At 39.1% G+C, this 24,794-nt stretch overlaps 1 protein-coding gene across 1 annotated transcript in view; it reads right to left on the reverse strand.

The window, feature by feature from the left end:
- LOC131027972 (RHOMBOID-like protein 9, chloroplastic) overlaps positions 1-24,794 on the reverse strand; it is a 180,420-nt gene that overhangs the window by 121,037 nt on the left and 34,589 nt on the right. The gene's annotated exons all lie outside the window — the stretch shown is intronic.

A 24,794-nucleotide genomic window follows, 5' to 3' on the forward strand; every position in this document is an offset into this window, starting at 1 on the left:
AAGATGTCATCCAAGTGGAAGGAGATTACTGATACGAATATGCATTTCTTGAACATGGACCAGATGCGGCAGCGGATGTTCGGAATTGGAAACCATATTCCTTCTCCCACTTATGCAAACATTATGAAGAGTGGTATCTACTAGGCCGCTGGATTTCCATAGTCCATACAGTGCAGTGAGTTGGTCCTGGAGTGTGCACGATGTTATGATCCTCACTCCCGAATGATCAAGACTCCTAAGGATGTTACCATTGCTTTCCTTGTTGAGGATGCGATTGCTGAGGTTTTTGGAATTCCACGTGGTGCAGATATGAAAGATAGGACAAAGGATTGATATTAAGAAAAATACAAGAAGAGGGTGGATGCATGCAAAACTATAGTGAACAAGGAGTGGATGATTGAACCTAGGGCTCATCATTCCAAGACTCCCAAGGCACTCATGTGCACAGATTTGAAAGAGGAATATAGCAGTTTGGTATTCCTACTTAACCAAGTGATGGGAATGTCACAAGGTGTATTATATCATGGATGGATGTTCTATTTTATCCAGGATTGTTTGAAGGGAACATTGATTAATTGGTCAAAAATCACAAGTGACAGTCTGGATTTCCAGTTGAGGAATGTGGAGAGATCTAAATCATTTTCCATGACTTCCTATCTCGTGTATATACTTGCACGATTTGTTACTTACAAAGGATTGATATGCACAGGTGTAGATGGGAATGGACAAGGGCAGTATAGAAGTTATGAATGTTATCCATAGTTGAACATGTATAGAATTGAAGACCGTAAGAGAGTGAATGATGCATTCACTATGTATATTACAAGGATATTGCAAGACGGAATCCACAAGAGGTTGTCCAAGGAGGCAACAAAGTTGATTGAGCAATACAAATCGTGGTATATCCAGTTTCCCATTTTCACGTACCTTAGGATTCATGGATTTCAATCCGAACCTTATAGGCTTCCTAGGTATCCTACAAACAAAATGATCCTGTTGGAGGTGGTGAGACAGCTTTTGGAATATGATTTCGTCCAAAAGGAGAAACATAGAACGGGGATGGCATTTCCTATTTCAGTAGGGAAGACATCGGAGTTTTGTCATTCCGCCACTAAAACTAACACAATGATTGAAGAACTTGCATTTAATTGCCTTGCGACATAAAAGAGAAGAGAAAGATTTGATCCGCATAAGAAAGTTGGAAGGATTAGGGGAGATAAATTCGTACACAAAGTGGACATAGAAGTTATTGGGCCAACCTAATGGACAAGAAAGCAGTTAAAAGAAGAATGTGGTCTAGAATGTCCATGGATTTCATGAGGAAGTGTGAACTTTTCCTCATTCCTGATCAGATATAGGATGACAAGGATCATACACATCCACAATATGAGACTCAAATGAAGAAGGCGATTCTATTGCCTAATTGGTTAGAACAAAAGTGACAGATTTGAGTGTGTTGATGAGAGAAGTCTTGAGTTTCTCACGAGGATGGGTAGACAGTCAAATGAACAAGTTAGTTGACATGGGTGTTATCTTCACATATGAAAAGATGAAACAAGAAGAATCCTCTTCCGAAGATGATTAAAGAACTATCAGCGACATAAGGATTCATGCAGATGAGGAAAGTCAAGCTCCCAAGCAAAGGAAGAACACACCAAGAGAAGTCAAGGCTAGAGAGAAGAAGATTGAGGAGGTTAAGAAGAAGCAAAAATTTATCATTCCTTCACCTCCCCTCAGTGTCTCATCAATCAAAGAGATTGAGGTATAGAAACAAAATAGGGAATTTGAAAAATGTTCAAACATGGTGATATTACCAGAGAATGTTCAGGACCTGTATGCCACAGTTACATCTGCCCCACCTAATGAAGATGATGATCAGCCAAGATCTCCTACTGTCCTTTTGGAGGTTAGTTTGGGGAAGAATGTATATGATTTGACTAAGTGTTGACGTGTATTTTGTACACTATCAAACATAGAATAAAATACCTAAAGGTACCTTATCCTCTCTTGAGTAAAGCCTCTGATTGCTGAAGATATCGCGGAAAAGGATCAATCAGGATGACTCCAAGGTTCTTCGTTGTAGGATCTCTACGTGTGGATAAGCTCTCTGTGGTATGATGTGATTTGCTGGAATCACAAGGGGACTTACATTTGATGATTGAACTTCTGATTTGCTTTGAATATTGCTGGAACACAAGATTTCACTAGCTTTGATTTGAAAAAAGGAAAAAAAGATGAGGGTGAGGAAAGAATCTAATCCTAATACTAAGAATGTAAGAGCAATGAATGATCTTTGATGAAATTCTAACTAAGTCTTGTTTTGACATCACAGGACCATCTCCACAAGGTTAGTGCGATCTTCGAAGGAAAGCTTTATGATGTTCAAATAATCACTGCAGGCATAGACAACATCAAGCTGATGCATATCAATGAAGAAGCAACAATTGAAGTTAAGCTTAAGCTGAATGATTCCAGTTGACTACACAAGGCAAGTCTGCAATCAACAAACTGCTAGTAGTATGGATATGCGAATTTCACCATCAATCAAGCACATTTCTTCCACTCATCTAATAACATGAAATCAAATACGAGAAGTATAGAGACCATGCAAATTGTCGAATCGACCCATAAATTTCACCATTTCTTCAATGAAGTTACAAGTCTTTTACAACAACATCTTGGCAACAATCTTTGCCTTCTCTCTCTACTCTACTCTAATTGCTATTCTATCAACTAGCTAACTACTCTCTATTTTCTATTCTCTATCCTTTACAAAATGAAATGCCAGGGCTTATATAGTGCCCACAATACAATTCGATGGCTTAGATCAATTTGAGATCAATGGCCAAGATTCAACAATAAAAACCCTAATTAGGGTTTGTTACACCCATTACATAACATTTAATGCTTGACCAATGATAAAATTGTATTGCTTGGACACATGTCCTCTCTGAAAAATTCCACCAATGAATAGCCGGGGTAGGTGCATCGAAGTTTGTGCCACCTTCCATGAGTTAGGTACATTGAATCTGGACATGCTGAGGTGTACCAATCCGACTGGAGAAGTGATGACTAGGATGCCACCTCGTTCGACACTTGTAACTTGGTAGATATTCTATTTGATGTTGTTGAGAAGCTATCTTTAATTAATTCATCTGGAACTATCTGCTTCTTCAACGAACCCTTGCTCTGACTTCTTTTCTTTGATGTGCAGGATGATTGATGTACCTCGCCATGGAAAGCTGGATTGGAAGAAGTCGCCCCTATCCTGATGATGCTTGATCAAAGAAAGCCATCCTTGTCGATGCTAGACTGGAGGAGGTCGCCCTTGTCCTTGCTTGATCTTCTTGGAGGAGACCGTCCTTGATCTGGCTTGATTTTCCTTGAGGAGAGCCTTCCGACTTGTAGATCCTTTGAGCTTGGGAGTCACCATCTTGATACCTACACAACATTTCAAAATTAATAATATATCTTGAAGTGTAGAAATTAAACTTAAAAGGAAGATTTAAGATTTTAATTAGGAAACTTCATGATAAATCTTGAGTAATCATTTCCTAATTAACTTTGCCAAACTTAGAATTTTCTAAAAGTTCAAAATTCAAATCTTCAACAATGGTGTTTAGGTGATTTTGCCATGCCTCCTCTTGAGTATTAAACTCTAAGAAATGATGTAAAAATAGATGAATTTTGCTAGGCAAAGTGTAGATCAAAGCTCTCCCTTGGATAAAATGCACCTCCTTTAGTTTGGAAAAGAACTCCACCTTCCTCTTCAAAAATCTGGAAATTTGCCTTCAAATGTCTTCAAAAATCTGGAAATTATCCTCCAAACTAGCAAGGAATACGCCTCTCCAATAGCCTTCAAGATGAATTTCGCCCTCCACTAGCTTCTCCACACTTAGTAGAAATTCGCTCCACTTCTCTGGATTTCGCTCCTCAAATTGCTCTCCAATTTCGTACTTGAAAGGATGATTGAATGATTTGAATTGTGAAACAGCACCCCCAATATATAGAGCGCTCACCTTCCACTTACCCCTGAGGCCGACCTAGCAAATAAAAGGTGAAATAATAAATAAAACCTCAAAAGGAGTAAGCCGACTTGCCAAATAAAGGCAAAATAATGCCTTGTACGCTCAACTTTTAATTTTTTAATTATTTAAATTAACTTTAATACCTCTAAGATGTTTATTTTGATTATTTCAAGGTACAAAATTAATTTATTAAATTGAAATGCCTTTAATTTAATGTGAATTTGATTTAATTTTTTTTAAATATTTTGAAGTTGGCAAATTTGGCATCTACTGTGATTTGGAGGATATTAACGCCCAAGTAGAAAATAGTGAATGCCAATAACTTCGCTCTGGTCCCTTGGAGAGGGACAGGAGCGCCTTTTCACTTTTGTCCTCAATCCTTCATTTTTTAATTGCCAATTCATGTTGTGGGGCTAGCAATGATCCCTTTTGTCCCTCCAGTGCATGTTCAACTCGTTTTTTGCAAGGCAAAATTGATGTTCTAGAGATTTTCGCCCTGGTTCTTCAGTGAGGGACAGGAGCGCCTTTTACATTTGAGCCTAGGATTGTCAATTTTTGGAGGTAATTCCTTGTTCACCATTTTTTGAAAGACATTTCTCATCTTGCACAACCTTGTCTTGGCGTGATCTTGGAAGGAGATTTGTAGATTTTGTAAAAATCGCCCTGGTCCCTTGGAGAGGGACAGGAGCGCCTCTTAGTTCATGGCACAAATTCTTAACCACATCAATATCTAATTACCTTCAAGGCATAAAACATCATTCCTTATTCCATCTTGAGTCTTGGAAACAAAAGTAGCATTTCAAAATGTTAAGCATTTAGGCATATTTGAAGATTTCGCTCTGGTCCCTTGGTGAGGGACAGGAGCGCTCTAGCCAATTTTCATTGAATTTTATGGTCTTTGCAACTCCATCCCTCCTTGAAGCACTTTAAATATCATTGCAATCTCGTGCCTTGGCCTGGATTCGTCCAAATTTGGAAGGGGAAGCTAGATAATGTGTTTTTCGCCCTGGTCCCTTGGTGGGGGACAGGAGCGCTTTTGCAATTATAGGCTCACTTGTGCTTTGCTAGTCTTCGAAATTATCTCCAATGGACCGATTACGTCCTCTTTCATTCATCTCAAACACAAAACTTGCCTTAACTTTGCAAGATATTTGCCTTGTTAGAAAATCGCTCTGGTTCCTTGCTGAGGGACAGGAGCGCCTTTTGTCACTTAGGTTGATTTTCTTCATTGTGGCCCACTCAAGTTATATTCAACGGACAGAACACACTCCCCTTGACCTCTTCAAATCGTAAAATCACTTAAATCTTGCAAGGATAATGCAAATTTGGAATTCAAGCTCCGGTCCTTCAGTGAGGGATAGGAGCAAATTTTGTCTTCTAGGCCAAAATGCTTCACTTTTCACCATGAAATGTCTTGGCTAAGGAAGATATCATCTTGTTACACGCCATGAATAAGAGTTCGAGTCCAAACAAGGTCTAAAAATGTGTATATGAATAAAATCGCTCTGGTCCTTCAGAGAGGGACAGGAGTGCTTTTACCTTTCTAGACAAAAAACTCCATCATTTCATCGTCTTTAATCAAGTCTGGATGCTCTATCACGTTCATTTTGTCCTCCATCATGCCTTTGATGTCTCAATTTGTCCAAACAAGGTCAGGAATGACTCCACTAATCCTTTTCGCTCTGGACCCTTGGTGAGGGACAGGAGCGATTCGCCTTGGACCCTTGGAGAGGGACAGGAGCGCTTTTCGCTCTAGATCCTCAGTGAAGGACAGGAGCGAAATTTGACTTTTTGAACTCTCTATCAGGATAATTTTTATGGAATATAACATTTAAGTATAAGTGACATTAAATTATATTCCATATATACTTTCAGGATGTTTGAGAGTGGTTTCAGACCTCCAGGAGTTATATTGCAAAATCTAGTTTTTTGAGGTTTTTCAGTTTCCAGACTTAGTCAAATTTCAGGATCAGGACATTCCAGACTTAGCCAAAACTTCAGGATCAGGACATCACTCAAGCCGGACTTGCTTATCCATGTGATCCCCTGGGCGACACTCAAAATGCAAAGGCTAACTAACAAAACCCTAAAAGACCAAAAAACAAACCCTAAAAAGCAAAAAAAAACAAGGGTCCCCATTTGCAATGGGGCGATGTGTGAAAAGGTCACAACACTAAGGATAATAATGATGATGATGATGATGATGTTATCTTGGCATTGAGGGAACTTGATCAAGAGATGTGTCTTGATGATGGTATGGAGATGGCCGCTATTCCTGATTGGCTGATGAAGTGTATGGAGAAAAGTAAGAAGATGGTAGAGGCACAGCCAATTGACGACATTGATGACTACTTAGCCAGGAGCAACAAGGAAAAAGAACCAAAGAAGGCTGAGATTTTGTCACACATAACTAGAGATGAGACAAAAATGCGGATTGCATAGGTGGTTGTTCCTATTGGAGATGTGACGAAAGATGATGCTACTCCCATGGATTTCCAAATTACTTCAGTTGCCCTTGGTCATACTACAAAGGAGCAGGAATTCCAGGAAGTTGGTACCCTCAAGGCGATCAATGCGAGGTTGGATAGAGAGATAGAGAAGAAAAATAAATATAAGGAAGAAAATGTCAGACTTAGAGAGTACATTGCGGGGATAAGGCGTAAGGCATAAGAATCCCACCCTTATCTCCCCTATTGCAGTTGATCGTGAACTATATGCAGATTATGAGGCACCGAGAGGTACACTCTCAGAATTGGAGAAATGGATTGAAGATACGAAGAGACTGGCAGATGATTTCCTTACTCACTTTGTCTAGGCTTTTGACAGGACAACAGCGCTCATATTCAAGATACAATATTTGGAGGGAGTTTGGGAGGAATTCCGACCTATTCAGGAGAAGACTATTCCACGCCTCAAAGTATTGAAGATAATTCCTATGTCCACATTGATCAAGGAGAATATTGTGCATGATGGAGACAGATATGATTTCCATGACTAGCATTGTTCATTAGCCATGAAGAAATTTGCTTATGAACACACACAAAAGGATTGTGCAGAGATGGAAGGATCAATTGATGAGATCCAGTCAAAGATCCTTGACTCAATTGAGGAATTATTGGTAGTGGATGTCAGCAAAGCCAGTGGTTTACACTTAGCAAAATTGAGAGACAAGATGAAGTTCATGTACTTCAATCAGTTGGACTCTTTGAAGAAGAGTCAGATGGATGATTTAGTTTCTTTGTTGATCCATGTCCACAATTCGTAGAAGCTTATGCTAGATTGGGAGAACACCTTGGATGCTTGCTCGAATGCATTGGACATGATTGATTTGCAACAGGATGCCTTACCCAGCATTTCCATGGAGGAATTAGATTCTATATTAGCTAGATTCTTGGATTATGTTGTGAGAGAAAGAGATGCAAGACAGAATCTTCTAGAAGATTCCCTATTTGATGACTAGGGGTCTTTCTATTGGGCCAAATGTTGGTGGCTCCATTTTTTATGTAAACCCTAATTAGAGAAACTACAGGGCTTTGTTGGAATGATCTTGGCCCTTGATTTTGATCGAATCTTGGCCATCCATTTTGTTTGAGACCCTATATAAACCCCATTGCTTCTCATTTGTAAGGGAGTGTTTTGAAAATTGTTGGTAGATGTTGAAAATTTGAACACAAATTATTGTTCAAGTTGATGGTGATTTTGTTTAAGTGTTGTCTTGCATTCAAGGTTCTCAATTCCTCCAAGTTAGATTAGAATTTTAGATTAGAATTTTCTTTCAAGTTTGTTAGATTGAATGAAAGAATTTGTTGAATGTATTTGTGTGGAATCCATTTATCCATACCACTAGCCTCTTGTTGATTGTAAGTGTGTCTTGCATAGTCAACTGGAAGTTTATGCGAGCTTAACTTCAATTATTATACGTCCATTGTTATGCATTAACTTGAATGGTATCAATGTTTGATGGTAGTAATTTGAAAATCTATGAAATACACCTTAGATGATTGCACTGAGCTTGTGTCAAGCTATTCAACTTGATGGTAAGACCTTGCCTGGTTTGATTCCACTGAATTTGTTCATCACTTCTTGCATTCTAAGCTTTAGAATAGAATTCCTAAACCCTATTCATTTTTCCCCTTTTCTTAGAAAATCCTTGTTAGAATAGTTTCAAGAGCTTCATTGTTAAATCCTAAGTTATCAGCGCACCTATTCCATATTCATGATAAGCAAAGTTGATATGAACAATTGTGTAAGTCCCCAAGTGAAAACAACAATTCACATCGACTATTGAGTTACCCACTCGGCAAGACCTAACTGTAGAAACCTTGGAATCATTTTAGTTGATCTTACCCTTAGCATCTAAGGTGATTTTGTTCAAGAGAGGGTAAAGTACTTTGGTATTTTATTTTGATGCTTGCATGTGCATAAAACACACATCAATAGTGCCCAAGGAAGATTAAATGAAAATTTTAATAAAATAAACTTCAATGCTTATTTTGGACATGAAAATTTGGGAGACATAAGGGACTTTAATAAATTAATATTTTATTCTCCATTATGGTGCGTTGGAGTTTGTGAATTATGAAAGGTTATTTTAGCTCATTTCATGTATGTGTGAAAGTTTGGAGAAGAAGGATATGCTATTGATTTTCTTCCAAAACTTTGTGAGGATGAAACCATTCATGGAGAATATCATCTGCAAAGGTAAAAGATCCTTTTTGGGTGAAATATCCCCTGTCCAATAATGACTGAGAACAAGGAATATTTGCTGCCAAGACTGCATGTTATGCTGTTCTGAAACTGTGTTATGCAGCTTTGGTTTTGCGTGTTATGCTGTTTCTAACTTCTAACAAATGTTATAATTGATTGAATAACAACCAAGAATGCATAAACAATTTCCTAGAGATCATCTTATCAAAATAGACTCTCAATCATGAACAATCAGCTAATTGACATTATGTCAAACAGTTGTCCAACATCCTCAGAAAAGAACATATATAGAATGCAATCAATTCTCCCTCTTTCTTTATTCATATAATGACCAAAGAGACATTACAATGACTGGGCTATAATCAGACTCCTTGACTGATATTAATTGTTTATTTTCAGATTTCTGAGAACAAATGACAGTCCTAATCTTATGCACACCCAAACTGAAAATTTACAATGAAATCTACTTGCAATGAACCTGGTATGAGACACCTTGTAGAAGTAAACAATATGACCAATCTTGAGCCTCCAATAATCAAAATCGACCCTCTTTGCAAGCTGCCCCTGCTGCTGTCATGAAGGTCTGAGAATTATTTAATTCCAAGGCCAAACTCTTCCCCTTAACTCCTAAAAGGATCGATGTCCTTCCCCAAGCAAATTGCCAATGTCAAAAGGTAAATACGATGCAAAGGTAAGCGTGTAAAATAACAATCTGATACGATTGTTTAGTCCCTATGCTGAGATTGGTAAACTCACGGATAAACAAAGATATTCCACACGTATCGATAACTCATGTAACAAGGTCATTCACGTATATAAAGCATAGATAACAATTACAGAACAGATATGGCAGAATGATGATATCTTTATTGTATTCAAAATATGCCAGTACAATGCTAACTTGCCAAGGTTCCATCCATGCATTATATAGAACCGACAGTTGGCCAAGCTGAATTTGATTTGTTTCTACCTACCTTTATTTTTTGATTGGTTGGCTTGATTGGGTAGGTAAGAAATATATATTTATATTATGCCTTTCTCGAATTTTGTAAAGGTAAGTATGATATATGGTTTTTGGGAATTTTTATATTGGTCAAGAAAACTATAGTCTTTAATTTAATTTTTCTATTTATTTTGGCTTGTTGATCTGTGCACGAGTTAATCATCCGGCAAATCATTGCAAGAGTATTTTGGAATTGGATTGGGAGTTTGGATTGCGATTTGGATTTTGGAAGGCTTGGCATTTTCAGATTTCTTCTTTAATTTTGGTTTTGTGATTTGTAGGTTGGTGGCTCTACTTTTGCATTTCATTTCTAGAAAAGATTGTCTTCTCCATGTCTATTAATTCTGAATTTGATTTGCTCTTGGAGTGTGATTTGAATGTGGAAATGATCTTCAATAGTGAATTTCAGTTGTCGTGCAAGTTTGGAATGGGAAGTGCAGATTTGACTTTTTGAGTTCCTTGTGAATCACTGTGTTTTTACTATGACTACTCTGAGGGAGTGTAGACTCTCCCTTCCACTTGTTTGGATGCTTGTAGATCTTGTTTTGTTTGGGTGAGTCACTAATTATTGTTTACTACTTTACTATCCCTCTCCCTAGTGGTCTAGGCTTCACATTTCTCAGTTTTTTATTAGTGGGAGAGAGATTTTCTTCTGCATCTTTTTACCTGGAAGCATGAGATGAATATGTTGTTGGTCTATGATGATATTTTGATGTTTCAGACCTCCTGTGTTTGGTATGAGGGTCATTTTATACTCCTGAGTCTTCCCCTTCCTAAGCCATATGCCTTTGTAACGAACTGATCTCTATACTTTTACCAGAAATGCCATGGAAATACCCAGAAACGCCATCCTACATACCAAGAACACCACCATACATGCTAGGAACGCCACTGTTTGTACCATATGCTCTGTCAAACTGACTAGGAGAGATGGGGTCCCGATTTCTAGATTCAATCATATTGACCGGAAATGCCACCCTAAAGACCAAAAACGACATCATATTGACCAGAAATGCTTCCATACATACCAGAAACGTTACCATACCTACCAGGAACGCTACCCTAGGTTTCAAGAACGCTGAGTTGTCCTGAGGGTCTCCGGAAGTCAGTTTTTGGCTTGTCTGAGTGCATCTTTGGTCTGTGTGAGTACTCCAGAGGCTTGTGCAATATGTATTGGCATTTTCAGATGTGGTTATGATGTATTTTGATCTCTTATGATGTTTCATGTTCTCCGGTAAGAGGGTTCATGTCTTATTGTTGAGGTGTTCCTATGCGATTTGACGCTCCGGCGAGAGGGAGAATGCCTCGTTATTGAAGAATTGTTTTTGTGACTCCAATGGGATGTGTTATGCCTCACTGTTGAGGATATGATGTTATTTGTATCTCTTTTATGGTTTACATTCATGATTGGTTGATCTTTGATGTTGCATTTGTGAAGGCCTTCCTTGAGTCTGTTTCATGAATCCTCTTTGCTTAGTTAGTGCTCAATTTGTTGAGATTGTTATTGTATCTTTGTTGAGAGTGGGCCCTTGCATGTGTGGACCAGGGTCTTGAGCATTAGGCCTCTAGGAGGGGGTCTAGACTTATTGGAACCACATGAAGGGTTTCTTGTAATTGCAAGTGATAACTTAAATAATTGATTAGTGGGTTTTGGGTATTAGGAAATTCACTAAACAAGATAATAATTGATTGTGTGCCCCTCCTCATAGCCCTAGAAGCGTGCGCGCTCAGGATGAGTTTGGGAAGACTGTTGTAGCGGTAAACCAATCTCCCTTGAATAGCTCCAAGGTTGAGATGGTTCCACATGTCTATCAGGGCGAGGCTTGGCCCCTTCTATTGTGAGGATAGCATGTGATGACACTCTTTCCCTACTTGAGTCCATTGTCCATATACTTTGCTTTGTTGATTGTGCCTCTGGAGGGTCTCTTGATGATTTCAACCTTGTGATGCAGCTTTGTGTTGTGATCTCCTGATTGGAGTCTTGCTGAGTCTTGATGTATCCTTTGGTCGATAGGTGTCAGCTTAGGTCATGAGTGTGTGTTGGAACCTTTGTCATCTCCTAGCACAGGGGGTGGTTCCTTGATTGGTTCCACATGGTCGGGTGGTTGACTGCCTTCTTCCATTGGGATACTCTCCTTGGTGTTGCGTGCGTGGATCGGATTCTTCATGAGATTGCACCTTGGAATTGGTTTTTTATGTTCGTGAAAAGAAGACATTGTATCATAATGCAATATGTATGTAGAATAGATGATGTATTCTTATATTGTACTATCATGTATTTCAGAAAGAGGTTGTAATAAGACTTGTTGTTAGAGTAAAGTATTGATCTATGGATAATTCATGATGTAGTAGATGCTTGTATGAGTTTAAAAGTAATCATGAAAATGGATTAGTTTATTTGTACTTGAGTTGTATTACACTCATGTGATGGATAGTATTATGTTATGAAATGTTTGATAGATAGATGAAAAGGATAGCATTGATCTATACTTGAGTAACTAGTTGTTCATGGACATTAAAGGTTAAATGATTTGTGTAATGTTATGTGTTTAGGACCTTGCATAAGATGATAATGATGACATGATCATGTAAGAGAGTATGCATCTTTGAGTTAGATAACTATATGAAAATGCAGTAGGACATGATGTTGAGGTTGGAAGAATGCTTGATGTTTCCTAGATGTAAGATATTTAATATGTTAAGTGCTATGGTGTAATATGCCAGTTATTTGTTTTTTGTTTTTTAGGCCAACAATAGTCATCCACAAACAGATAACCCGTTAAGGTTAGAAAGCATAAACTGAAAACATGCTAGAAAAGCAACCCTTCCACTTTCTGATCACCAAGTGCCCAATGTGGGAAGGTGAGAGCATACGGTGTTGAGGGGATCGTTAGCTTCAAATAACTGGAAACAATACAATGCTTGGGTGGCAAGCCAGCCCCTTCCGCTTATCCAGCGGGAAAGCAAGAAACTTGGCGGTGAACCAGCCAAGAGAGACACACAAAGGCACGAATCACTCAACCACAATATTTCAGCAGGAGAACTGAAATTACAAAACAATCTCAACTCAACTGCTTATGCAGCGGGAGGACCATTACACTCAGACATCACTCGACCACTTATGCAGTGGGAGGACTGAATTACAATTTATTTGAAAATAGGCGGCAAGCCAGCCTCTTCCACTTTTCAGCGGGGTGAGAATTACAAATCAAAATTGGTTAGTAGTACTACTACTTAACCTTACAATAATAAAGATGATGTGAGAAGAGAGTAATGCTGAATATCCAAATAAGAACATGAAATTTCTGCTAACATCAAATCTGCAAACTGGAATTGCAAAACCAGCAGCCTAGGGAATCACTAAAATGCTCACAACTATCTCAATACTTATCCAAAACACCCAAAATCAATCCCAAACCCGCACTAGGCTAGCTATGATGAAACCCAACCAAAGACAAGCTATCATAACTCCCTTATTAATTTGGCATGCATCCCAATGCACTTCAAAACCCCACGCCTAGCTAAGGAATTTTGATGTTATCTAATAAATTAAATGCTCAACCAGAGGTGCCACAAACTTACAGTGTAAATCGCCAATAATAGGAAGGATGAATGAGCCAATACCCATAATGGTCAGTCACTCCAGCAGAGAGGTATGGTCAAAATGTACTTCAACCACAGGCAAACCAGCAAACTCCAAAATCGCTCCAAACACCAAAAAGGACTAAGATACGCACCGAGAGTGTGGTAGATTACAACACACAACTAGGTACTATATTTCAAGTATGAAACCGAGAAGCACTAGGGAGCTGCACTCTGAATCCTCAAAGTTCTGACACCAATCTAGCAACATAACAATGCAAATTTTCAAGATACCAAGAATGGGAGCCCAAGGCTCTTATTTATAACCTCAACATCACCAAATTCAAATGCGAATGCTTCAAATTCAACTTTCCCATTTGCATTTCATTACTTCTCACGTGGACCCCAAGGATGGCACCATTCCTCAAGTCAAACCTCACGCCAAACAGCAAGGACCACGATTTTTGCTTAGCAAACACTTGAGATGAAATAAAATAATATCTCCATTGACAATTTGACGTCCCCTTCTAGACATAAAATTCGCCTAACACTTAGGAGATATTATACGCTATTTCCAAAATCAATAAATTAGTAGTAACTAATCAAATTAATTAAATATTAAACCTTAGGATAAGGAAATAATATTTAATTATGTCACTTATGACTCCAATACTGGTTATTGTCAAGACTAGGATGAAGCTGAGCTAGGAAGACCACTAAAGTGTTGCAGGATCAGGACCCTGTCCACTGCCAAAAATAGAAATATGCCATACTGCCACTTACTAAAAATAGTAAGTCATGAAAAACTGCTCCGAAAAGCATAATCTTCGCGCCCAGTGACAGATCATGGAGAGCTTAGTAGGACAGTATCACCAAAATGGCCAACCCCTGACTTACTAAAAATAGTAAGTTCTCGCCTCATCAATGCTTGACCCTCATTCTTCATTCCACCTAGCCTACGGGTCTCAGGAATAGGCTAATGGACCACTGGAAGGACATCAACAAGAAGGGGACATTACATAAGGATATAACGTGTTTATAGATAGAGTAGACATATGATTTAGAATTGTATTTATATTCATGCTTTGAAAATGGAGTTATGTCATGCCTTAGAATGATTGATGGAAAGAATAGAATAGTTGCATTGAAGCTTCACTTGAGTAGTTAGGAAATTGAGATTCTTGATAAATGGATGATATGATAGAATGTTGCTAGGTAGTGACGTTAAGATACCCTAGGGAATAATTGTGTTGCAAGAGTATATTTGAAATATGATTATGTTAGAAGGTTTATTCCGCTTGCGTGGAATGTGTTTACCATGTTTCTATTTGATGTTACATGTGTTATTGCAATTGAATAATGTTGTATCAATGTATGTTAACGTGGGAATATTGTAATGGATGTTTTAAAAAAAAAAAATTCTTAGTAGTTTTTATTTTATTTCTCTAGGGTATTTTGGCGGGCATTACACGAATAGGACCCGTACTAGGACCCAAGCTAAAATAGAAGAACCCAATATCTTAGAATAAAATTAAATGCAATGCTTGTTTTGGGTGTGGAAAATTGGGAGACATAAGGGAAAATTAATAAATTAATATTTTATTCTCCACTATGGTGCATTGGAGCTTGTGAAATATAAAAGGTTATTTTGAGCTCATTTCCTGTATGCATGAAAGTTTGGAGAAGGATATGCTGCTGGTTTTCTTCTGGAACTTCATGAGGATGAAACCCTTCATGGAGAATATCATCTGCAGAAGTGAAAGATCCTTCCTAGGTGATTGTTGATAGTCTCACACAAAGGCTACGCTGGCGCTTTGAATGTGGTGATTCATTTTGGGTTTGGAGTCATTTTTCACAGCAAAATAAAGATTTATAAAATATTCCAGAGCAGGTTGGAGATTTTGGGATTTCGTGAGGTACCCGTGGTATTTTGGATTTTCTATAGGTTTATGTTTTGAAAGGTACTCCTAAGCTAGCCGTCCCTATTTCTCATGCTTGGTATCCTTTTTGGAGATAAAGAATAGGGCTTGACTTTAAAAAATTGGGCATCGTATTAATTTCTTCCTGTGGTCTGAGTGCCCCTTTTGCAAGTGGTTTGGGATTTTTTGATTGAGTATAGGATTTTTGTAGCAAATCACCCCTTATCAGTTGGAGCCCAGTTCAAGGAATACACAACTTGCATACAGCTCTGTGTCACGGGGCTAGACCGACCTGCTGCCCAAACAAGATTTTTCCTTCCAAAGGAGATCCAACCTCATGTGGCACTGGCAAACCTTACTCGTGATGCCCATTGCGAACAAGTCCTTTCTTGCTCCCAGACTACACCTTCCCTTTTCAAGTGTCCACCACCTGACCATATTAACACACACCCCTGCCAAATAGAAGTACATGCCAACCCTCTCGTGGGTCTCCTTCATCCCGATGCTCCTAGCACTCCCTTCAAGTCCCTGAATCTACTCTAGCACTATCTTGTTGCACCGCCCTTGCACCCTCAGTACAAGCTTACAGGTCTCCTCCATGCCTTCATCTCCCGAATCCCCCATAAGACCCTGACTACTAACACTGACCCCATCCAGAACTCCTTAAGTCCTCCGGCTCCAACTTTTCACACTCCCTGAGCATGCCCAGTACTCCCACAGCATTGGCGCCCCATGTTGGCCTCCCTCAGCTCCTTAGAACCCTCAAGGACCAAACATACCTCATGGGATGACTAGACTCCTTGATCTAGCTTCATGTTCATCCATCCAAGCTCCAACTGCATTGGGCCTCTGGCCTATGTCTACATGACTTCATTTGTGAACCCGGTTCCATGTACATCCTGTGCACACTAACCAACTCCATGCAAACACACAATCTAAGCTCCTCGGACTAACAAATCACCTTGCACTCCTACTTGGGCTCCAAGCTCTTTGCTCCATGATCTAGCCCAATATCTGTTGGTTGAAAATTTTGTACACTTGGGGAAATATAAAAAATTGTGGTTTCAACCACAGAACACAAGTAAAAACTCTCCTAATTAAGGGAAGGCTCCCCCTATCTAACTACAACTTGGAAAATAAAATAGGATGGGACAGCAATCTTTCTTCTTTTTTTTTTTTTTTAAGAAAGACAATATCCTTTTCTCTTCACAGAAAAGGATAGCGATTGAATAATAGCAGTAACCACTTTCAAGTGATATGAGAAAAAGGAAATGAAGTTTCCTGAAAGCGCAAAGACTTCGGTCACTTCCTTCAGGACGGGACAGCAATATCAAGCTCAAAGACTTGACTATTGAAAGTCCTATCTACCCCTTGCTATACTAAATTTTACAACGAATAAAAGATAACAGCTCAAAGACTGGAATAATCTATTCTTTCAACACAAAGACAAGAACTAATGCAAGCTCAAAGACTTGCCGCTATTTCTTATCAAACAGTAATTTTTCCTCAAGAATAGACGCAAGCTCAAAGACTTGCTGCTCCTTCAAAAGAGTTTCCTATTTTAATTAATCTTCTCTACTTGCAGCTGAAAGACTTCAAATCAAATTGGACTAAGCTCCTTTAGAAACACTTGGCATAGAAGAAATAAAAAGATTCAAACTCAAACATGTAGCTCAAAGACTCAAAACTTGAGTAATCCTTCTTTATTATTCTTCAAAAACTTTCAATCCACATGCATAAGCTCAAAGACTTCTTGCTGTAAATTTGGCAGAGTTTTTGCTTGCTTTCCAAAAGATGATAATTACAATGGACCCCTCAAGTATTTGTAGAAGAGGAGCCTTGAGAAAAAGGTGGGAGGATCCTAACTAACTTGAGAGATTCTCTCAACCACCAAGACTCATTCAATAAATAACTGAGACTTCATTAACTAACTAAGAGTTACTCCAACTAACTAAGACTTATTCCAACTACAGTCCTAATCGGACACAACTTGTAGTTGCCTTACATGTAATTACAAAAGTGCAAGTAATGTGTAACTTGCATTTTACAAAAAATACTTTTACATGCAACTTGTCAAAACTAAATTACAACTAAAAATTACAAAAGAGGGAAAATTCAACTAAGTGTTGAAAAACACTTAAGTTGCATTTTGTGAAGACACAAATCCTTGAAATTTCTGGATGCTTGCTTGTAGTTCCTCAGGATTCAGTTCATGGGTGTTCTTGGCAACAACCATAGTCTTCACAATAGTGTCGTGACAGCGGAGGAGCGCAGAATTGTTTTTATCTAGGATAGACTGGATTTCATGTAGAAAGGCTTGGTGTTTCATCAATGCTTGAATCAGAGCTGCCGAGAATTGTTCGCTCCTCCATTCATTATGAATCCTCATCTGTAAATCAGCAAGAACTTCTTCTTCTGGAATCAACTCTCCATCCTGACTTACTATGTTGCAAGAGGCCCTTTCACAATGTGAGACAATACCTCGGTAAACTTCACCCCGAAATCTCCTTGCATCACCGATCTCCTCAATGAAGGATTTAAGAAAAAGGGTCTTGTTTTCCATGAGTTCTTCAAATTCCAAGTACATGACCCTGGAAGAGATGATGGCATGCTCCTGCAAAATACTCAGTTGTTGTTGGGGCATGGTATGCCAGATTGTCAGACTTTTCTCAACACTTTCCAGATTCTTTTTGAAAGTGTTAGAAGTCTGATCCAATTTCTCCTCGATGGTTTCCAACTTAGACATTATTTGAAAAATGTCTTTCATTACTTGTACACATTGATCATGAAGCTGATCAATCCAGGAATTCAGTGCTTGTACTTTCTGAGCAGCCCTTTTTCACTCCACGAATCGATTCTTGGGAACCAGAAGAACCTATGGAGTTACTCCCTTCAGCAGCAGGTTTTGTGATTTTATGAATGGCTGCCATAAGCTGTCGATTTTCCTCTTCTAGCTTGTCTTTCTTCGCAAGAAGATCATCACACCTTTGCACCAATGAAGCAATAGAAAACTGAGCATCATGTTTAATGACCTCGTGCGTTTGCTTTCCCAACTCTATCCTCGTAACCTTATAATCAGTAGCTGACATTTCATCAAGTGGCTTATCTGCAATAGGTTCCACAATTTCAGCTACTTTCATCTTGTTGCTATCAACAATTACCCTAGAGATAGTCTTGGCCTTCTTAGCAACTTTGGATTTGGTCTGTTTGAGTTGCTGGTAGTCAAAGGCATCAAGTGAGATCTCTTGCTTCTTCCTTTTCGGGGTGAAAGAACTAAGCCATGGAGGCAAAGTCATCAACACACTTCCAGTAGCAGCCGTAGGCAAAGGAGAAGCAGTTTCTGTTTGAATTACCGTGGTCACCCTGGGAGGAATATCAGTTGGGACAGCGACCAGGGTTTGCTCAGCTACCAATGGGCATGAAGATTTCCTCATGAATTTTTCAAAACTAGAAGTGGAAGTATCAATTTCTGATAACTGGATGCAAGTAGGAATATCTGTAGGAACTTTGAACACACTTTCTTGTTGATGATCAGGAGATGGCTCGTATGCTGAAATGGGAATTGCATTCTGAGGAGACTCATCCACGAGCAAATCAGGAGGAGAAAGAGGCGTCTCAATGGAAACTGGAGGAATGGCCTCATGAGGCGAGTCTGAAACTGGAGACTTAGGAGCATCATCAGATTGCTGCCCCTCTTCTGGATTATCCAGATTGATCACCTGAACATGAAATCGTGATTTTTCCTTCCCACGAATAGTCGTCTCCTCAGGAGGAAGCACTACTGCACGACTGACTCGTAACTTGATCCTTGTGCCAGAAGATGAAGCACCCTCCTTGTTGTCGATCTGGATCTTAGATTTCCGTCCAAGAGGCCCCGTAGAATCATCTTCTTTACTAACCTTGATTTTGATAAGTCTAACAGCATTACTTTTCAGCCATGCGTTAGTGTTGACCAAGATAGGCTGAAATCTGTCAAGGATGGAGATGCACTCTTTGTGCGAACATTGGATCAAAGGAAGTGGAGCGTCCTCAACCCTCCGTGAAGTGTATTTAGGATCAAGTATATGCCCGTCATCAATCATCCCTTGTGGGATATCCGCCAAGTTCAAGTCAACAATTTGCTCAACAGTGAGCCTGCAATAATTCATCTTGAGGACTTCGGCTTCTGTGCGGAGATCTACCTAGATGTCTTCAATGCGATGAACATGCACAAAGGATTTCTTGATCTTCTCCTTCATACCTCTATAATCAAAATCAGCTCTAGGTTTGAACCTTTTAAGCTTGATTTCCTGCAATTCAGCCTCCATGGCCTTAGCCTTCACAGATGTGATAAGGGAGTATCGACCAATTTTCAATGGGTTTGTGGTAGAGATCCCCATTCCAACCTTGTGTCTAGCAGACTGAAAAGTGTGAACAGCCATGATCTGTCTTCCCAACTCCATAAGAATTATCTTATTGGTTGGGTATCTCAGAAGCATGTATGGCTGACCATCATAGCATCCTATCCTCATATAGGTGAAGGTGGCAAATTGCAGAAACAAACATCCATACTCAGACACCTTGACCCATGCCTCATCTGATACTCTTTTGTTCCTAAGATCTCTGTCAAACTGACACATGAAATATCCGAAGAATGCATCTTGGACCCTTATAAAATGCAGTTTGTTGGGTTTCAATGGCAACTGGTCATAATATTCCCAAATTGGTAAAAGCGAGCGATCACCCTTGGTAGAAAGACCTGGAAAGTGTCTAAGTGATGCTGCTAAATATACCAAATAAGAATTCATGAAGAAGGTCATGGTGGTAGGAACTCCTGCAAGTTGTTCGCACAAGGCATCGCTGATAACTTTCCCCCATGAAATGTGATGTGATTGCCATATGAACATAATGAACTGATACATCCATGGCTCAAAGACATTGGAATGCTCAAGGCCCATCATCCTGCTGAGAAGAGTGATGGTGTCTCCTATCTCCCATTTGAAATCACAATGGTACAACTTTGCCCACCTTGAGAAGGAAGGACGTGGCTCTTGGATCCACCTATTGATGTGCCACTTGCAATCTTTTTCCCTCTTCACGTAGTATTCTGCTGCACTTTCTTTGGTGATTTCCATATAAACAGGTGCAGGAGGTATTCTGAAGACCTTCTCGATCGTATCCGCATCAAGACAAATTATAGCTTCACCATCATCATTTTTTATGACTCTTGATTCCTTGTCAAAATGATGGACGCATGCAAGAACAAACTTAGGTTCTAGGGCAGCCACTGGGAAGGAAGATGCATGATGGATATGGCTGTCCAACAGCCACTGCAAGTTATTATCCTATGGATCTTCTACCTTGTTGATGAATTTTGCCATATCAACATGCCCTATCTTCATGTCTCTGATGCGATCCAAAGGAGAAGAAATCTGGGAAGGTGCAAACTCATTCTGATATTTGTCATATTTGTATTTCATTTTCTTTGGAGTTGGAGATGCCGGCAAATCTGACATTGATTGTGAACCTGGAATGTTGTGATGAAGACTTAAAAGAGTTAAGGCAACATCATAATCAGCTGCAAATATCATTCTTCCTTCTCCAAATGGGTAAAACTTTGATTCTTGAATTTCGCGATTTTGTGAGAGGAAGAGGGGAAATATGTAGAAACGGGAAAATCTTGTCTTTGACCAATTTTAGATCTTGGGAGAATTTTTGCAAGTATACAAGTTGGAAAGGACATACATGCTATTGGGGTTTTAAAACCCATATACAAGTACACTTGTAAATTAGAAAATGGAGAAATGGACGAAAAATGAGATTTTGACTTGCAGGAAATGATGGAAATGGAAAGTACGGATATGGGGAACATGAATGGATAGAAATGGGAAAATCCGGGAAAGTCATTTTCATGAAAATGGGAAGAACTCTTCAACATGTAATCCGGTTTTCAAAACCCGAATTTGCAAGGGAGGGGTATTTCACACTTTTTAACTTGGAATTTTAACCAAAAATGGTTAAATTCCTTAACCGTAGGGGAAGAACAAGAATTTCTAGCGAACTTGTAATCGGAATTAAAAATACCGAATACAAGTAAAGAGGGAGTTTTGGGAAGAACAATGCAATTCGAAAATTGCATACAAAGGGGAAAGATTTCTCTCACAAAACCGATTTTTGGGGGAAGGACAACACATGCCAAAAAAATGCAACTAAGAACGAAAATTAAGAAAACAAGAAAATAATTAAATGAAGGAAAGAAAGGAAAGAGAACATACCTTTCATAAAAATGCAAAATGCTTCTCCAATAATGCAACAATTCTTGGAATGAAGAAGCAAAACCGGTAAAAAGAAGCAATCCGTAATGCCAAACCCTTATCACGTTTTTTGCAAAAATGCCCCGAACTAATCAATGCAGCAGCAATCCCAAACTTGGAGGACCAAAATGCCGATGAGAGAGCACATCCAAGTGGATTAGAGCAAAACGCCTAAGGAGGAAGAAGAAGGAATGATGAGAAATGTTGAAAAACGTAGCCAAAGGGAGTCACGTGAAAAAAACGTGGCCACCATTTCAATCTCCAACGGCATCATTAAATAGCTCAACAATCCTCCTAAACTCCACGCCTAGATGGGAAAGAGCAAAACGATTTAGGAGAGTGAAGTTTGTTGGAGATTTAATCCCTCAAAAAATGGCATTTATGAAAAACGTGGTTGCTGATTTAGGGCGAAAAACCAATCAAAGCAACCTCCATTTGGCGTGAAAGATGTCCATGAATGCATGAAAATAGGGTAGAAGCAAAAACACCTTTCCTCCCTAAAAAATCTCCACAAAAAATTGCTTTGAATTCTTCAAAAACCGTTTTTTTTCTTGCATTTCGGGTTTTTTGAAATGAAAGACAAGTTCGATTTTGCATAAGGGAATGCAAATCGGGTTTTTTAGAGAGAATGACAAGTTTTATTTTCACTTCTTCCACTTACAAGCCAAAATCGGGTTTTTTTAGACAAACTGCAAGTTTTCTTTTTTACTTTTTCACTTGCCAAGCCAAAATCGGGTTTTTTTGGACAAATGACAAGTTTAAAATTGTCAAAAATGCACTTGTAAGACAAAATCGGGTTTTTTGGAGCAAACTGCAAGTTTTAATTACTTGTAAAAGGGAAATAAAATCCCTACAACAAGTTAGAAATACTTGCACATATGTAATGGGGATTTAAAATCCCTATTACATGCAAAAACCATTAAAGTACGGGTTTTTTGACCAAACTGCAAGTTTACTTGTAATTGAGTCAAAAAATCCCTATTTTAACTAAAAAAAAGACCAAAAAGCAATAAAAAAGACAAAAACAAGAAAGGGAAATTTAAAACAAATTGCAAGTAACATCTTTTAATAAAGATGCACATGTAATAAGCTAAAAATTCCCCTACAACAACCCAAAACAATGAATATCATTAAAACTTGCAGTTTGAAGAAAATTCTCCACCTGCGGTCGGGGTTTTAAAACCTGAAATTGAAGGAAAGGCATAGCAAACGAACCCAGAATTTGACGAAATTCGAAACGTAGATCGAGGATAGACTGAGGATTAAGCCATTCCAAGGATTCGTCAAAATTTTGCCTCGAGAAGCGTGCCATAGAGTAAACTTTTTTCACAAAAATTTTAATGTAGTGGTCCTTCATTTTTGGAAACAAAAATGAGGACAACAATATCCTTGGTCGCTGAACTCTCCTTCAACTCGGTTGTGCTCCCAGAACAACTCGCCTATGGACCATGTCCTCTTTTCGGTCATGCAACTCATCCATCTTCGTCACCCTCTTGGGCTCGCCTTGTGGCTCGACTCAACTTGAGCACACTTTCAGAACCCTATCCCAACTACCACATTCAACCCCCACTCTAGGGCCTTGAGATCTCAGACCTCAATGCAAATTCCACTTCAGGTAACCTAGGTGCGTACCCATTACATCACCCCACTTGTTCCACAAGACACACGGACTTCTGGCTCTGCAACTCAACCCACATAGCTCGCCCAACTCTCGAGCTCCAACATTCCGACACTGATAGCCCATTGCGCGGCCATCCCCCTTACAAGATATTGGGTACTCCATTTCCCCAACCGGGACAATCCATTGCACGATCGTCCTCCTCGCAAGGGCCTAGGTACTCTGTTTCCCTAGTCCTCGGGTCATAGACGACTCCCCGGGAGTCATCCCCACCATTGGCTCAGCTACTCCACTTCACTGAGATAGGGACCATGAGTATACATCCACCAATAAACCTCACCATCTAATGATAAGGCGGGGTTACTCTACTTCACCCCTAATATCCATGTAGAACCTCTATCACCCTGAGACTAGAGGGCAGGGTTACTCTTCTTCACCCCTAGGAGGAGGTGTCTGCCTCAGACCACCTAGGTGCACTCCTGGCACTCGGCTACTCTTTCAACCGACCCCCATATATAAGTTTTTCGTCCAATTCCCACACATCTATAGTTTGAGACCTCCCAAGATCTTCCACCTCATGAGAATCAGATAGGGACTTACACGCTACAAGACTACCTTCCTACTTGTGCTCCCCACAGTTGAGACAACAGCCCCTTACACTCTGTTTAAGGTTCTATTTAGTGATGGTTATCATTCCTAAAGGAGGCATCTAGGTCTACTATAGCTGCTTGAAGGTGTTTTGGATAGTTGGGAGGGCTAAGAAGAATGATTAAATGAAATTTAGAACCTATCACCCCTGCTTTTAATTGCACAGTTTGCTACAGCAGCATTGGGGATAAGTCTTTTTGTCACTTGAATGTATTTGCTGGCAGTTCTTGACTGAAAAAGACAGTTCTGAGAGAACTCTAGAAGTTAATTCTACTCAAAGGAGACTGGGAGTGTCTATCGCTGCCACTGGAAGGAGTATTTCACGGTTAAAGAGTCACCTTGCCTTCTGATAATTAACTATCACTGTCAGAGTCTTGCTACAGGCCTGCCATCATTCAAAATCACTGCTCATTTGAGGTATTTGATGTCCTTTAATTAGCTGATTGAATGTAAAAAGAATTATGTTGATGTTTTTTCAAGTTTGGCAAAAGTCAATATTCCAAATGCATTGCCAAAGACTCAAAAGCATTATAAACAATAATCAGACCTTATGAACAAATAAACTTCGCGTTGTCAAAAATATTCTCTGTTTGGGCAAATATATTTCAGAAACAAAAAATTCAGGGGTCCACACAGTACATCGATCAACTTGGCCATTGGACAAGGAATTATAACAGTTATTCAGTTGCACTCATAACTGTTATTGTATTTTGATTGAATCTATATCTGAACAACATTTGTCTGTGGTACTTGCAGCCTGTGGTGACGAAGTTCATAGGATTTGTACTATAATACATGTAGCTATGGTTTTAATCATAAACAATACAGCAATATTTCAATAACTATTAATTTTTTAGTTGGTCTTATACTATGTTGTTTTATCAGTGCTTCCATAGATTTGTGCACCCATTTGTGGTGATATATATAGCACTAACTACAAGAAATTTTTAATCTTGAGGAAAAACAATTTTAAGCCACTTTGATTACATGCATCAA

Source organism: Cryptomeria japonica, chromosome 1 (assembly GCF_030272615.1).
Source record: "Cryptomeria japonica chromosome 1, Sugi_1.0, whole genome shotgun sequence".
Lineage (NCBI taxonomy): Eukaryota > Viridiplantae > Streptophyta > Pinopsida > Cupressales > Cupressaceae > Cryptomeria > Cryptomeria japonica.